Here is a 17,809-nt window from a genome sequence, read left to right as displayed (position 1 = left end):
AGTTGATGTCTCAGAATGTGTCGTATCAACTGATCCCTTCTTGTAGTCAGGTTGTGCTACGAATGTATTGTCTCCCCAGTTCTATTCAGTACGTTCTCATTAGTTATGTGATCTACCCACATAATCTTCAGCATCCTTCTGTAGCACCACGTCCCAAAAGCTTCTGTTTTCTTTTTGTCTAAACTGTTCATCGTCCATGGTTCAATATATAAACAAACACCTTCCTGTCAGGGAATCACAATTAGATGTACATTAGCTCTAAGCAGACACAGAGATAATGCTACAATAGATGGCACTAGTCGCTCTTTGTGTCACCAGCCACCAACGGTTGAGTATTCCACACACTGGAGATAGGACCAATGTCGATCGCAGACGTCACATTCCACAGTGTGAATTCGCTTCTGAAAGATGCCCGCCAGCCAGCAGCGCCTATATACGAGAGGAAGCCAACTGCTGAAATTCCACACAACTGAGATTACAGTGGCATGCTAACAGAAACAGCCAGCGTTAGAGGAGAATGCAATCAGTCTTAAAAAAAATCTAAAATATTTTTATTACATGATAATACTTTAGGTAATGGTTCATTATTAAAATCATTACATTGCAAATGGGTAACAGTCCACTAGTGTAGTACTCCCGTGTTATTTTCCTAAAATTCATTCCACAACTACGAAATTGGTAGGCTCCTATGATCTCCACACGTACACGAGAGGACCACAAACAACCGTGAAAAGACTTGAAGCACACGTATCTTTGTAACTAATGGTAGGCTCACAGCTACAGTTGCGTGAATTATTCACCAAACAGCTCCTTTTCTCAACGTGTAGGAATATATTTTTTTTCCAATAAGAAACCATGAATGATACATGATACGAAAAGCGTACTTGAAAATCAGTCATTACTCGAAACTTTTCATGCATGTGATAAATAATTCTAGCTTTAGATCAGTCTGGACAGGTAATCTTAGGTATTTTCCAGTGAATTATTGCCAGTAGCATAGTGAAGCGATTCCTCATATCTTTGTTACTGTATAAAGACAGTTCGTTGTTTAACGTTGTTACCAAAACTCTAGAAAAGTACTTCATTGATTTACTTCAGATTTTTACACGATACTCTAATAAATCTTCGGAAGGATACAGACTACATATTTTTTTTAAAATATACAATTTGAAGCGAAATTCGCGCACTCGGACTTCGGAGCGTGACCCCTTACATGCCAGCGATAAAAAAATGTCTTTCACAAAATTTTGTCCGGCGAGTACATCCGGCAGAAAAAGGACGTTAAAGAGTGGCAATCTGGCAATACTGCAACCACATACATGGTAACTATCTCTCTCAACACATATTTGACGTGCTGTATAGTTGGTGCAATGGATAGAGTTTTGGGTTAGCGTGCAGGTGGTCAAGGGTTCGATCCTTGATGAGGGCGCATTTTTTATTTGCTAATTTCATTATGACATTTCATACTGTAATAGACATTCGTTTCTTAGGTCACATGTATCCTAAATTTACAACATTTTGTAAAGCTGAATATAAATCAAATACGTGGTTAGACAAATAAGAAATAGCTGAAACAAATGACCTGTCATAGGAGAGAATAACTATCAAAAACAATATCAATTTAGAGATGCTAAAGATGATAGCACAGTACAGTAACACAACATCTACTTGTCATATATACTACATATAATATGAGCCCTCAGATTTCGCACATTAGCAACCAGAGACAATAATAATGTCCATATTAATGACTGCATGACATTCACAATAGAATACGTTGTTCTCAGAAAAACAGATGCTCAAAGCGACCTGCCTGCGCGTCCAAACATTGTGCAACCCACCGGATCGTACAGTTCTGGACCCTTCGCAGCAAGGCTGCGTCGACAGTAACAAGAGCAACATGAACACGCGCTACCAATTCTTCCACGTTCGTCGGCGGAGTAGAGTACACGTGCACCTTCAGGTGCCCCCAAAGGAAGAAATCCAGGGGATTTAGGTCAGATGAACGTGGGGGCCACACAACTGGTCTTCCACATCCAAGCCATTTCCCTGGAAATGTTCTGTCCAAATACTGTCACACATTAATTCCAGAGTGTGGAGGTGCACTATCATGTGGAACCATATCCACTGCCGAACATGTAGTGGAACATCTTCCACTGCATCAAACAGATAGTTTGAGAGGAATGTATGAGACCTTCGTGCATTCAACCGATCAGGCAACATATAGGGACCCAAACACCTGTTGCCCAATATTCCGGCCCAGATGTTGATACCAAAGCGAACTTGATATCCACGGTCGCGGTTGACGTGCGTGTTAACCTCACACCAATGATGGGCATTGTGCATATTGAAGACACCCTCACGAGTGAATGCTGCTTCATCCGACCATATTACGGTGTTTACGAAGTCATCGTTGGTTTCCTGATGTTGTTGGAACCTTTCACAGAATTGCCTCCGCTGATGTGTGATAGCATAATGATAGGGGTGCAGCCCATGCTCTTGTAGCACGTTAACGACCGTGCGTTACGAGACACGCAGTTGCCTTGCTATGCTACGTGTACTTGATTGAGGTTCTTGGTGTATGACATCCAGAATAACTTCCTCAGTAGCTGGAGTACGGCGAGTCCGTGGACGACCTCTGTCACGCGATGGTGGAAGGAGAAAACCTGACTGCCAAAGACGCAGCGCCAGACGACGAAACACATTTTTATCTAGATGGCGTTGACGAGGATATCTAGCAGCATATTCACGAGCGGCAACACCAGCCCGGTTATCAGATGCACCAAGAACCAGAAGCATATCCACATATTCATCGTTTGTGTGTCATACATTTGCCATACTGTTTTATAGGTTTACAAAGAAAATTCGATGCGTGTACTTGTGTACATTGGGATCTGTCACGGGCGTGTTACTCCGCTCGCAACTAGTCCCTGTCTGGAGGACAGCGCATACAGTATAAACACGCCGCCAGTCCTGCTCCCTGTTTCACCTAACGCGTATTATCCCTCTGACAGATCTTGTTGTGCATGATTCATCCCAACACCGCTGTGAAATGTTCGAATGCGAATTACACGTATCCCTGACGGTAACAGATGTGATGTTTCCACAATTCCATCCATAGAGCGGTAGCGTTCTCGCTTCCCACGCCCGGGTTCCCGGGTTCGATTCCCGGCGGGGTCAGGGATTTTCTCTGCCTCGTGATGACTGGGTGTTGTGTGATGTCCTTAGGTTCGTTAGGTTTAAGTAGTTCTAAGTTCTATGGGACTGATGACCACAGATGTTAAGTCCCATAGTGGTCAGAGCCCATCCATAGAATAATAATAATAACAATAATGCATTGAGATACGTGCTAAACACCATACGGTTACCAGACTCAATGTTGAAAGGCATAATTAGTAGGACCATGGTGATAAAACATACAAATAGTAACCGAGTTTGGACATTATTCGCAAAGCATGTTGCTCGTCCTACTGGTAACGTAAGGCCCTAACGAAATGTAATGGACCTGAACGAGGCAAGAATCTATGGGACCACTACAGGAGGGCACAAAGAAAACAGATTTTGAATCTAGTAGATAAAGTGGTGCGAATAAACTCACGCTCACGACGTGGAAAGGGCTTCTTTCAAAGCTGACTACTCTTCCATTTCGGCGGTTGTAGTGTGTAAGTGCAAATGTTTTCTAGAGGACCCACTGCAACCGCTGTTGACGATTAAGTTGTCAGATGCCGTACCAACTGGACTAAATTTACCAAATAGAAAACATATGCCGAAACCCAGGATCGAACCATCGCCCTCCTGTATGCTAACCCAAAGCTATATCCACTGCACCAACCATACAGCAGCGCCAAAGTGTGCTGACGTAGTTACCATACATGTGGTTACAATGTTGCCGGATTGCCACTCCTTAAAGTCCTTTTTCTGCCGGATGTGTTCCCCAGACGAAATTCTGCGAGAGACATTTTTTACCACTAGCATGTGAGGCGTCAAGCTGCGAAGCCCGAGTCCGCGAATTTCGCTTCACCCTGTAAGTGATACATAAACGCATATTTACTATACAGAGTGATTCTTATTAACATTTTAAAAACCGAGGAGGCGACGTAGATGAAGCTGAGACAAGTAATTTAATATAAGGCACATAGGGCTGCAATGTCCTGTAATACCCCAAAACTGGATAACAAATGTTGAACATGTGACGTCACCAGATGACGTACGTCTACACACGTGCAGCGGCTGCCCTTGATGATCCTATCCTCGCTCGTAGGGGACAGTGCTTCTCGTAGCATAGCTAGGCTACTTTCTTTTCTTCCATGTAAACTGATTCATCGTAGTCTTGTGATACCCCTACGGCAAGCACTACCATTATCACATCGGACAACGCAAGAACTAAAACAGAGAACCATAGCGGAGCGGAAAAGTATTGCCCCTTACCACCACGTATACGATGGGAAAGCCCAACCGCTGCAAGTGAGGCGAGGTACGTCATCTGGTGACGTCACATGTGCAACATATGTCGTCCACTTTTGGGGTATTTCACAACATTTGCGGCCCCTTCTGCCTTATACATCTACATCTACATCTATACTCCGCGAGCCACCTTACGGTGTGTGGCGGAGGGTACTTATTGTACCACTATCTGATCCCCCCTTCCCTGTTCCATTCACGAATTGTGCGTGGGAAGAACGACTGCTTGTAAGTCTCCGTATTTGCTCTAATTTCTCGGATCTTTTCGTTGTGATCATTACGCGAGATATATGTGGGCGGTAGTAATATGTTGCCCATCTCTTCCCGGAATGTGCTCTCTCGTAATTTCGATAATAAACCTCTCCGTATTGCGTAACGCCTTTCTTGAAGTGTCCGCCACTGGAGTTTGTTCAGCATCTCCGTAACGCTCTCGCGCTGACTAAATGTCCCCATGACGAATCGCGCTGCTTTTCGCTGGATCATGTCTATCTCTTCTATTAATCCAACCTGGTAAGGGTCCCATACTGATGAGCAATACTCAAGAATCGGACGAACAAGCGTTTTGTAAGCTACTTCTTTCGTCGATGAGTCACATTTTCTTAGAATTCTTCCTATGAATCTCAACCTGGCGCCTGCTTTTCCCAGTATTTGTTTTATGTGATCATTCCACTTCAGATCGCTCCGGATAGTAACTCCTAAGTATTTTACGGTCGTTACCGCTTCCAATGATTTACCACCTATGGCATAATCGTACTGGAATGGATTTCTGCCCCTATGTATGCGCATTATATTACATTTATCTACGTTTAGGGAAAGCTGCCAGCTGTCGCACCATGCATTAATCCTCTGCAGGTCCTCCTGGAGTACGTACGAGTCTTCTGATGTTGCTACTTTCTTGTAGACAACCGTGTCATCTGCAAATAGCCTCACGGAGCTACCGATGTTGTCAACTAAGTCATTTATGTATATTGTAAACAATAAAGGTCCTATCACGCTTCCCTGCGGTACTCCCGAAATTACCTCTACATCTGCAGATTTTGAACCGTTAAGAATGACATGTTGTGTTCTTTCTTCTAGGAAATCCTGAATCCAATCACAAACCTGGTCCGATATTCCGTAAGCTCGTATTTTTTTCACTAAACGTAAGTGCGGAACCGTATCAAATGCCTTCCTGAAGTCCAGGAATACGGCATCAATCTGCTCGCCAGTGTCTACGGCACTGTGAATTTCTTGGGCAAATAGGGCGAGCTGAGTTTCACATGATCTCTGTTTGCGGAATCCATGTTGGTTATGATGAAGGAGATTTGTATTATCTAAGAACGTCATAATACGAGAACACAAAACATGTTCCATTATTCTACAACAGATTGACGTAAGCGAAATAGACCTATAATTATTCGCATCTGATTTATGACCCTTCTTGAAAATGGGAACGACCTGCGCTTTCTTCCAGTCGCTAGGTACTTTACGTTCTTCCAGCGATCTACGATAAATTGCTGATAGAAAGGGGGCAAGTTCTTTAGCATAATCACTGTAGAATCTTAAGGGTATCTCGTCTGGTCCGGATGCTTTTCCGCTACTAAGTGATAGCAGTTGTTTTTCAATTCCGATATCGTTTATTTAAATATTTTCCATTTTGGCGTCCGTGCGACGGCTGAAGTCAGGGACCGTGTTACGATTTTCCGCAGTGAAACAGTTTCGGAACACTGAATTCAGTATTTCTGCCTTTCTTCGGTCGTCCTCTGTTTCGGTGCCATCGTGGTCAACGAGTGACTGAATAGGGGATTTAGATCCGCTTACCGATTTTGCATATGACCAAAACTTTTTAGGGTTCTTGTTTAGATTGTTTGCCAATGTTTTATGTTCGAATTCGTTGAATACTTCTCTCATTGCTCTCTTTACGCTCTTTTTCGCTTCGTTCAGCTTTTCCTTATCAGCTATGATTCGACTACTCTTAAACCTATGATGAAGCTTTCTTTGTTTCCGTAGTACCTTTCGTACATGATTGTTATACCACGGTGGATCTTTCCCCTCGCTTTGGACCTTAGTCGGTACGAACTTATCTAAGGCGTACTGGACGATGTTTCTGAATTTTTTCCATTTTTGTTCCACATCCTCTTCCTCAGAAATGAACGTTTGATGGTGGTCACTCAGATATTCTGCGATTTGTGCCCTATCACTCTTGTTAAGCAAATATATTTTCCTTCCTTTCTTGGCATTTCTTATTACACTTGTAGTCATTGATGCAACCACTTACTTATGATCACTGATACCCTCTTCTACATTCACGGAGTCGAAAAGTTCCGGTCTATTTGTTGCTATGAGGTCTAAAACGTTAGCTTCACGAGTTGGTTCTCTAACTATCTGCTCGAAGTAATTCTCGGACAAGGCAGTCAGGATAATGTCACAAGAGTCTCTGTCCCTGGCTCCAGTTCTGATTGTGTGACTATCCCATTCTATACCTGGTAGATTGAAGTCTCCCCCTATTACAATAGTATGATCACGAAACTTCTTCACGACGTTCTGCAGGTTCTCTCTGAGGCGCTCAACTACTACGGTTGCTGATGCAGGTGGTCTATAGAAGCATCCGACTATCATATCTGACCCACCTTTGATACTTAACTTAACCCAGATTATTTCACATTCGCATTCGCTAATAACTTCACTGGATATTATTGAATTCTTTACTGCTATAAATACTCCTCCACCATTGGCGTTTATCCTATCCTTGCGGTATATATTCCATTCTGTGTCTAGAATTTCGTTACTGTTCACTTCCGGATTTAACCAACTGTCCGTTCCTAATACTATATGCGCACTATTTCCTTCAATAAGAGATACTAATTCAGGAACCTTGCCCTGGATACTCCTGCAGTTTACCAATATTACGTTAACTTTTCCTGTTTTTGGTCTCTGAGGACGGACGTTCTTTATCAACGATGATAATGTCCTCTCTGGTAAGCCGTCAGGTATTTTATCGTTTCGCCCAAGGGGGGGTCCCTCTAACCTAAAAAACCCCCGTGTGCACGCCACACGTACTCTGCTACCCTAGTAGCTGCTTCCGGTGTGTAGTGCACGCCTGACCTGTCTAGGGGGGCCCTACAGTTCTCCACCCAATAACGGAGGTCGATGAATTTGCAACCATTATAGTCGCAGAGTCGTCTGAGCCTCTGGTTTAGACCCTCCACACGGCTCCAAACCAGAGGACCGCGATCGACTCTGGGCACTATGCTGCAGATATTAAGCTCAGCTTGCACTCCGCGTGCGATGCTGGTTGTCTTCACCAAATCAGCCAGCCGCCGGAAGGAACCAAGGATGGCCTCAGAACCCAAGCGGCAGGCGTCATTCGTTCCGACATGTGCTACTATCTGCAGCCGGTCACACCCAGTGCGTTCAATAGCTGCCGGAAAGGCCTCCTCCACATTACGGACGAGACCCCCCGGCAAGCACACCGAGTGCACACTGGCATTCTTCCCCGACCTACCCGCTATTTTCCTAAGGGGCTCCATAACCCGCATAACGTTGGAGCTCCCTATAACTAATAGGCCCGCCCTCTGTGACTGTCGGGACCTTGCCGGAGAATCGGCCACTGGCCCAACAGGCGAGGCATCCTGTGGTGGCTCGGAAACGATGTCATCACCACTAGGAAGCACCCCGTACCTGTTGGAAAGGGGTAAGGCAGCTGCCACGCGGCCAGATCCCACCTTCGCCTTTCGGCCATGCACGCGCGAGCCCACCACTGTCCGCCATTCACCCTGGAGTGATGGCTGACCGGTAAGATGCTCACTGCCGGAAGACGCAGCGACATCAGGGGTTCCATGTGATTCCAAGGCCACCGAAGTAGGCATAGGTCTCACCACAGTTGCCCCAACGCCACTACGAGCCGACGCCTGCGCCTCGAGCTCGATGAGCCTAACAGACAAAGCCTCCACCTGCCCCCGAAGAGTGGCCAATTCTCCTTGCGTCCGCTCGCAACAACCACAGTCCCTACACATGACTATGTTTACCCTACTCTATACGGTGACAAATTCCCAAGATAATCTTCTGATGAGCTACTCTGATAATCAAGAAACACTCACTGAAATACGAGACGCGAAAACTACGCTAGGTTTTCCCAGAAAAACTATTTAAAAGCTAAGCGCAGCAAATAAGTACAAAAACGCTTTATACAAACAGTACTCGCTGCTGCTGGTGCTCTCGCTCTGGCTGTCACAAGACAACTGCTGATTCAAGTGACTAGTGGCTAACGGCCGCGAAACAAACAAAAGACGGTTTTAGGGCGCTTTCTGTTCTAAACGACCAAGAAAACACTAAGAAATCTAACACGAAAACTACGTAAAGTTTTATCAAGAACTGTTAGTTACTATGCAGAGCAGATAAACACAAATAGAATCCCTTCCTTAGTGGAAGGTCGTAAACAAAATGCAAAATAAACGCTTTATACAAACAGTACTCGCTGCTGCTGGTGCTCTCGCTCTGGCTGTCACAAGACAATAAATTCCTTGTCTCAGCGTTATCTGCACCGCTTCGGTTTTCTTTTTCTTTTCTTTTTTTTTTTCTTAGGTTAATAAGGACCATTCTGTATAAACGCGAAACTTTGGAGGCAAAAATCTCGGCAAGTTGTGGACAGATTTACTTTCGATTTTTATGCGATGCTCTAACAGACGTTCGGTCAGACATAGGCTACAATTTTTAAGTATATTTGGTATACAAATACATATTTAAAATCTGTACCACTATAGGAAGACACATCGATAGGTACAGTTGTCACCAAAAATTTCAAGAAGTTCTTGATCGATTTATTTCAGATTTCACACTATACTCCAATAAACGATCGGACAAACATTGCCTACATTTTGTAATATATGTGGTACATAAATTCGTATCTACCATACAAGAACAAACGGTGTTTGCAAAAATCTGTAAAAGTTATTTAGCGATTTACTTCAATTTTTTACTCAATATTCTAATAAACATTGGGAAGGGTGTACGCTATATATATATAGTTTTTTAACAATTTACAGATTTACTGTTCAAACCAACTGCGGGAAAGAGAATGTTGTGCTGTGCTGTGAATATGTACTGTTTCGTTTCCTTTCTCACAGTCAATTTTAACCACGATAGCAGGGCATTTAAACCATTAAACAAATTATTTCTCCCATATATATTCTTAAACACACACACATACCTATGTGCTGTTTTGTTTTCTTCATCACAGTAGGTTTTAAGAGAAAACTCGAAAGTTGTATGTATGGGTTATCGCCTGATGATTAGAATACTACAACAGAATCCGTATAGTGCGAAGCTTTGTAATCCTACCTCTTTGTAGATTAAAAATTTGCAAAATACTGTCACTGAAACTACTATTTTAGCAGATCCGGCAACATGAGAGACCTCTCATACCCCTTATACCAACGATCCCAAACAATCACCCAGTTATTTTAAGCGATTTCAATTCCCAATCAAATGTTCGTTAGGTATAACAATAAACAAGGCTCAAGGTCAAGCGAGAGGGGGAAGAGAAGACAGACAGAGAGTGTGTTGGGAGGAAGTAAACATAGGCAGAGAGAAGGAGGAGGTGGGGGGAAATAGGAGGAGGAGGAGATGGAGAGAGCTAGGAGGAGGACGAGGTAGTCAGAGAGAGGAGACAGGAGTGATGGACAGAAAGATGAGGGTGGGGGGGGGGGGGGGGGAGAAGGGTGGATATCCAATTCCCATACACATTTAGCAATTGCGAAGCACTGCCAGGTCCGCAGGTAAAGTTAATAGTATACGTGTAGCTGCAGTACCAAGAAGGATAATAATTGTGTGCCTATAGTAAAGTAGGATTTTTTAAATTTGTTTGTATGTGATTCGGGAGCGTTGTTATGAGGGTATACACTTAAAACTGTAAGTAGTTGAATGTCGTTTACAGCATCTGATTCTTTAAGTATGTATGCGCGATGTAGTAGAATTCGAACAATCTAGCTTAACTGGGAAATGGTGCAACTCATATGCATCTTCGTTTGACGGACTGTAACGTCAAGAGTGCCTCAGCGATACAGATGGCCGTACCATAGGTGCAACCACAACGGAGGGGTACCTGTTGAGAGGCCAGACAAACGTGTGGTTCCTGAAGAGGGGCAGCAGCCTTTTCAGTAGTTGCAGGGGCAACAGTCTGGACGATTGACTGATCTAGCCTTGTAACACTAATCAAAACGGTTTGCTGTGCTGGTACTGCGAACGGCTGAAAGCAAGGGGAAACTATAGCCGCAATTTTTCCCGAGGGCATGCAGCTTTACTGAATGATTAAATGATGATGGCATCCTCTTGGGTAAAATATTCCATTCGGATCTCCGGGCGGGGACTACTCAGGAGGACGTCGTTATCAGGAGAAAGAAAACTGGCGTTCTACGGATCGGAGCGTGGAATGTCAGATCCATTAATCGGGCAGGTAGATTAGAAAATTTAATTCAGAAGTATGTAGGTTGCAGTAAGTACTGGGAGATGAAGAAGCTTGCACAGGATAGAGTAGCATGGAGAGCTGCATCAAACTAGTCTCAGGACTGAAGACCACAACAACAACGTCAAGAGTGACTGCAACTCGATTTCTTCAGCAGTAGTTGAGATACATTTTGCAGCGTTTTTTTTTTTTTTTTTTTTTGCAGAGGATGGATGATTACTACAGTTAAATGCGGTTCAAATGGTTCAAATGGCTCTGAGCACTATGGGACTTAACTTCTGAGGTCATCAGTCCCCTAGAACTTAGAACAACTTAAACCTAACTAACGTAAGAACATCACACACATCCATTCCCGAGGCAGGATTCGAACCTGCGACCGTAGCGGTCGCGCGGTTCCAGACTGTAGCGCCTAGAACCGCTTGACAGGTAAATGTAAGATAATGTATAGCATACAGATAGGGGAAGAGAAACACTACGATTACTGCTGTACTACACTAGTTGTGAAGTTTGCTAGTAGAGTACATTCCTCCCTTAATAATTATACCAGCGAACTTATCGTGGTTTTATCAGTAGTAGTGTCAATGTGTGATCCTCGTCTATATAGCTTTTTCGGTACTATTGACTCATTCCTCTTTAGACTGCAACCAAATTCTCGTGTTTTACAATTCCAGATAGATATTACTCACAGCTCCTAGGTACTGGGGAAGAATCCAAACAGAGGGTATCTGACAAATCACAACCCATTAATCTAACATCAGTCACACAATGATTTGGCAGAACAGGACAACTTTTCTCACTTGTAAATACTGCTTTTTAACACGATAAATACATAGCACAACCTTTGCATAATACCTGTGTCGTCTTTGTTAACAATCTCATCCTAGTTTATAAACTATTGGCAGACTGAGAATTATCCCAGCAGACAAACTGCAGAGTAACAGCAATTCCACATACGTTCTTCAAACCTGTAATACTAAATGGTTCCTTTTTTAGGTGTAATCCATCTCAATATAGATATTCGATTAACAGTTTGTCACTTTAACAAGGCCCTGGATTGAGAAAAATATATTTTCACAGCTTTAATACATCACTTCCGCGTAATACCTCTGTTGTCTCTGTTGGAGTCTGTGTTGACCAACATAGTCTACAACACACCCGTCAGTCTTCAGTTTTTTGTGGGGTATTGCTGTTTGGTACTGCCTCCCACTATTTAGAAATGTCTTATTAAAACTATAATATTCTATGGGACGCACACAGTATACACATTTTGAAATGCAATTTTCTTTCGAAAAATAGCCATCACTTCAGCAGAGTGATAGAACTGGACGCATAACATAGAATTCCATCAAAGGTACTCTACACTATGCTGTCAGTCCCATTTTTTTAGCATTACCTCACACCATTACCAAATATTCCATCAAGAGTACAGTCATCTACTGCATGCGCACCCATTCTGATCTTACAGTGCAATTAACTTATGAAGAATTGCCAGTACTCTAGCAGAGTTATGGAGAATTGGATGCCTAGCATAGATATCCAAGAAAGTTTACATGCAAATAATTAAAAGTACAGGCAGACAAACCATAATTCGTTATGTTCATTAGATCACGATTGTCTGGAAGATGTAGTTCTTCTACACCAGCCAACTTCTGTGTGCTGCTGTTACTACAGGATGACACTAGCACAACGTACATGTTTTATACACGAAACGAACTCATCCTCAGTCCATTCCACTCTGTATCTCTAATACGATGTAAACTACGCAGAATATCCGAAACACCAACTTACATTCTATGTCCCTCCTGTCTGAAGTATCATGTAAACTAATATGTACATAGTAAAACAAATAGGGAAATAGCTAAATGTGTGATAAATGAGTTAAAATTATACAAATTCTGAACAATTTAGTTGCTAATCGTGGAGAGGAATGTAGAAAAATTTGAGAGGTCATTACAACCCAGCAAGTGATGCGGATGGTAATCCATTTTTCGTATGAAGTTCTCCTGAGGCTATTACCGTCAGTTGGGGTATTCTAATGGAGGTACTCTATTTTTTGCATCGTAATGTAGCATCTTACCACCTGAGCTATAGTTACTCCACATCTTTATAGCTATTAAGGAGGCATTTTATCCCTCTACAGATTGCTAGTAGTGTAAGAGGAAAACGGGTACAACGCACTTACCAACCATAGTTTCTATATTTAAACTATATTTTTCGTATTTTCCACCTTTTCCATGTTTTTACTTTCCATATTTTCCCATATTCTGGGTGTAAATGCACAGTAACATTTGTGCTCTTATTGTTTACGCTAGCAAGTATCTTCAGCATCTGATAGTGGTTCGGAATCCCCCGCCAAGCCAGACAGACTCTAGAAAGGTGTCTGCAAGATCAACGTTTCTCTTCTTCCAAAATATCAAAGCAGAAAAAAATTCCATCAACTCTCAATGCTAACTGCCAAAGCCAATCATTTTATAAACAAAACGCACACCGGAATTATTAATATTACCGCTTCCCTGGCAATCTTCATACTTTGTATTGATCCCAGAAGTCATTATACGATGTTAGGTAGCCACACAGCTCCATTTTGTTAAAAATTACAAGAAAGTCTTGCATTACATCCAATTAATCGTCTACATGTAGCTGACGCAGCAGTCTTAAATCACTAGGACACGCGCTTTTAACGTTGACCAGTTCCACTTTAGATGAAATAGCCATAGATTTTTTAATAAGTATCATCAAGATGGTTTCCAGCACTTCCCTGACAACATTTATTTCAGATATGCCTATTTTTGATGCAGAATGACCCACATGTAGGTGAATATGGCAGTTTTGTCCTGACACCATGCCTCTAGAACTTCCTGTCTTTCCATTACTAAAAAAAAAAATATATATCTGGTGTTATCGTTTCCTATAACTAGTGGCTTCATTAGTCCTAAGGACTCTACTGGAAATTCTGATCACTCTCTCTCTATAACGCCCTTTTTTCTGATTGTATGTCTGGTGTCATCCCTCTTCTATATATCTGCTGCTCACATTAAAGTCCTGCAGCTTACGCTGCAAATTTCGATTTCTTCCGCTGTATGAATACAGATATCTTGTATTCCAACTTTGCATGCGAATGTTTCCCACTTTCTCATATTTTTTCAATATTTTCGATATTTGTACATATTTTTCCATGTTCTCGATAATTTCTTCCCTTTTGTATATGTTAATGTACAAGAATATTTGTACTTGCTTACTCTACCAAGTTTCTTTAGCATCCAACAGTCATTTGGATCCCTCCACCAATTCAGAGAGAATCTAGAAACTTGTCTGCAGGATCACGTCTTCCTCTTTTTTTCCAAACGTCAACTCTGGAAAGAAAGCTCCAATCAACACACAGTGCTAACTACCAAAGCCAACCCTTATATATATGATAAAACATACATGGATAGCAGTGGAGATGGAGGGCTGAATTTAGATACCCTAAAGATAGGTTTATGTTTACTGACTTTTTTTTACAACACCTCCAGGACTACCTAGTAACAAAGACGTCGTCCTTTAGTTGTATTCATATTGGGTCTCCAGCCGGAACGTCTCGTCATCTGGACACAATATTTTGGCGGTCCACCTGGCCGCCATCTTCAGGTGAGTAAGCCGTCGCACTAACTCGCAGGAACTGAAGTCCAACACGCCGCGACGGCTCCTTTATACACCGACCGTTGGACCACCGCGTGTGAGCGAAAAATAACCGCCCTCTAGCAACAGGCACAACAGCGTACTGGTGGTGAAAGCTCGTGAAAACGATAAATCGATATCAAACACTAACTGACAGTTTTTGAAGACCGAGGCAAGGGCCGTTGTTTCTTAATGTCAAATAGAACAGGGTTCCAACTCTTACTTAGAGGATACTCCTTATCTTTGTTTATAATATTGTCAGATAGACGGATTTCAATGGCTTCTTCCACTAGACAGTCCCAGTACCACTTGTGTCTCATCGTACAGCATTTTATGTCCTTCACTAAGACAACGTTCCGTCGTTGCAGATTTTTCTAGGTTGGAATAAACGCGTGTGGCGATGATGTTCTACGCAACGATCGTGGACCGTACGAATTGTTTGTTCAATATAGACTTTCCCGCAGTGGCAGGGAATCTTGTAGACTCCGGGCTTTCTCAAACCTAAATCATCCTTTACTGAGCCCATCAGGGCTCTGGTCATAGCTGGTGGACGGAATATACTTTTAATATTAACATTCCGCGCACGCGCGGTGGTCCAATGGTCTGTGTATAAAGGAGCCGCCGCGGCGTGTTTGACTTCAGTTCCGGTGAGTTAGTGCGGCGGCCTACTCACCTGAAGATGGTGGCCAAGTGGACTGCTGAAATATTGTGTCCAGATGACGAGATGTTCCGGCTGGAGACTCGATATGAATACAATGAATTATTACGCCGGGAAAGTTTACGGAGCCACATCCTCCCGTACTTTCCGGTGTGCTGGTAACAGAGAATACTATCCAACTATGGCTGGAAAGGCTTTTTATATGCTCGAAAGCGGGGCTGCACAACTCAAAAGTAGTTCAGGGCCAAACAAAACTAGAAACAAAGACGCGGGCCACAGTAGACTTCTTGGTTGTGTCGAATGTAATATTTAATATTTGCGTTGAACTGGCCCATAGAAAAAGTTGACGTGCTGTGTAGATATAGTTCAAATGGCTCTGAGCACTATGGGACTTAACATCTGTGGTCATCAGTCCCCTAGAACTTAGAACTACTTAAACCTAGCTAACCTAAGGACATCACACACATCCATGTCCGAGGCAGGATTCGAACCTGCGACCGTAGCAGTCGCGCGGTTCCGGACTGAGCGCCTAGAACCGCTAGACCACCGCGGCCGGCTGTATAGATATAGACTATGTAACTTAAGGAGCAACAAAAAATATTAAATTAGGTGAAACTACACAACATTTATTTTTGAACTCTTGAATAAATATAAATAAATAAATAAAAATAAATAAATAAAAAATAAATAAATAATACTTTTATTAAAAGACACATTTAACGACTGCGAGAAATGAGTTTTAGTAGCATATTAGCATGACATACTATTACTCATGAAAACAATATAAAAAGATAATAAACAGAAACAAAACTTTACTGTGAGACATTGCATCTAATGTCAACTTCAAGTTTTTCAAAGTCGGTAGTTATATTTGACGTTGAAGTTTTTAGTATGTGTCGTAAATGTTCGATAGTTAAAGAAGAGCGAAATCTTATTTTATTTTATTTCACAATAGAAAATGTTCGTTCACATATGTAGGTGCCGCCAAACGTGCCGAAAGTTTTTATTGCTGCGTCATCTCGATTATTAAGTTTAATTCGGCCAAGTTTTTATAGAAATAAAGGAAAGCACTTTCTCTGTGCTTCAAGGCCAAAGAAACTGGTACAGGCATGCGTATTCAAATACAGATATATGTATACAGGCAGAAAACGGCGCTGCCGTCGGCAACGCAAGTGTCTCGCGCAGTTGTTAGATCGCTTACTGCAACTACAATGGCAGGTTATGAAGATCTGAGTGAGTTTTAACGTGAGTTTGTAGTCGGCGCACGAGCGATGGGACACGGGATTTTCGAGGTAGCGATGAAGTGGGGATTTTTCTGTACGACCATTTCACGAGTGTACGTGAATATGAGGAATCCGGGAAAACATCAAATCTCCAACATCGCTGGGGCCGGGAAAAGATCCTGCAAGAACAGGACCAACGACGACTGAAGAGAATCGTTCAACGTGACAGAAGTGCATTCCTTCCGCCAATTGCTGCAGATTTCAATCCTGGACCATCAACAAATGTCATCGTGCGAACCATTCAACGAAACATCATCGAAGGCCCGTTCGTGCACCCTTGATGACTGCACGACACAAAGCTTTACACCTCGCCTGGGCCCAACGACACCGACACTGGACAGTTGAGGACTGCATAACATGTTGTCTGGTCGAACGAGTCTCGTTTCAAATTGTATCGAGCGGATGGACAACCTCATGGACCCTGCATGTCAGTAGAGGGCTGTTTAGGCCGTTGGAGGTTCTGTAATGGCGTGGGGCTTGTGCAGTTTGAATGATATGGGACCACTTCTACGTCTAGGTAAGACTGTGACAGGTGATACGTACGTAAGCATCCTGTCTCAAAATGGTACAAATGGCTCTGAGCACTAAGGGACAACATCTGAGGTCGTAAGTCTCCTAGACAGAACTACTTAAACCTAACTAACCTAAGGGCATCATACACATCCATGCCCGAGGCAGGATTCGAACATACGACCATAGCAGTCGCGCGGGTCCGGACCGAAGTGCCTAAAATCGCTCGATCACAGCGGCCGGCTGCATCCTCTCTGATCACCTCCATCCATTCATGTTCATTTTGCATTCCGACGGACTTGGGCAATTCCAGCAGGACAGTGCAACAACCCACATGTTCAGAATAGCCGGCCGGGGTGGCCAAGCGGTTCTAGGCGCTACAGTCTGGAACCGCGCGACCGCTACGGTCGCAGGTTCGAATCCTGCCTCGGGCATGGATGTGTGTGACGTCCTTAGGTTAGTTAGGTTTAAGTAGTTCTAAGTTCTAGGGGACTGATGACCTCAGCAGTTAAGTCCCATAGTGCTCAGAGCCATTTGAACCAACCACGTTCAGAATTGCTACAGAGTAGTTCCAGGAACATTCTTCTGAGTTTAAATATTTCCGCTGGAGATCAAACTCCGCAGACATGAACATTATTGAGCATATCTGGAATGCCTTGCAACGTGCTGTTCAGAAGAGATCTCCATCTCGTCGTACTCTTACGGATTTATGGACAGCCCTGCAGGATTCATGGTTTCAGTTCCCTCCAGCAGTACTTCAGGCATTAGTCGAGTCCATGCCTCGTCGTGCAGCGGAAC

This window comes from Schistocerca piceifrons, chromosome 1 (assembly GCF_021461385.2).
Source record: "Schistocerca piceifrons isolate TAMUIC-IGC-003096 chromosome 1, iqSchPice1.1, whole genome shotgun sequence".
In the NCBI taxonomy this organism is placed as follows: Eukaryota; Metazoa; Arthropoda; class Insecta; order Orthoptera; family Acrididae; genus Schistocerca; species Schistocerca piceifrons.
The sequence above is the reverse complement of the archived record's forward strand: the minus strand, read 5'-3'. Positions refer to the sequence as shown.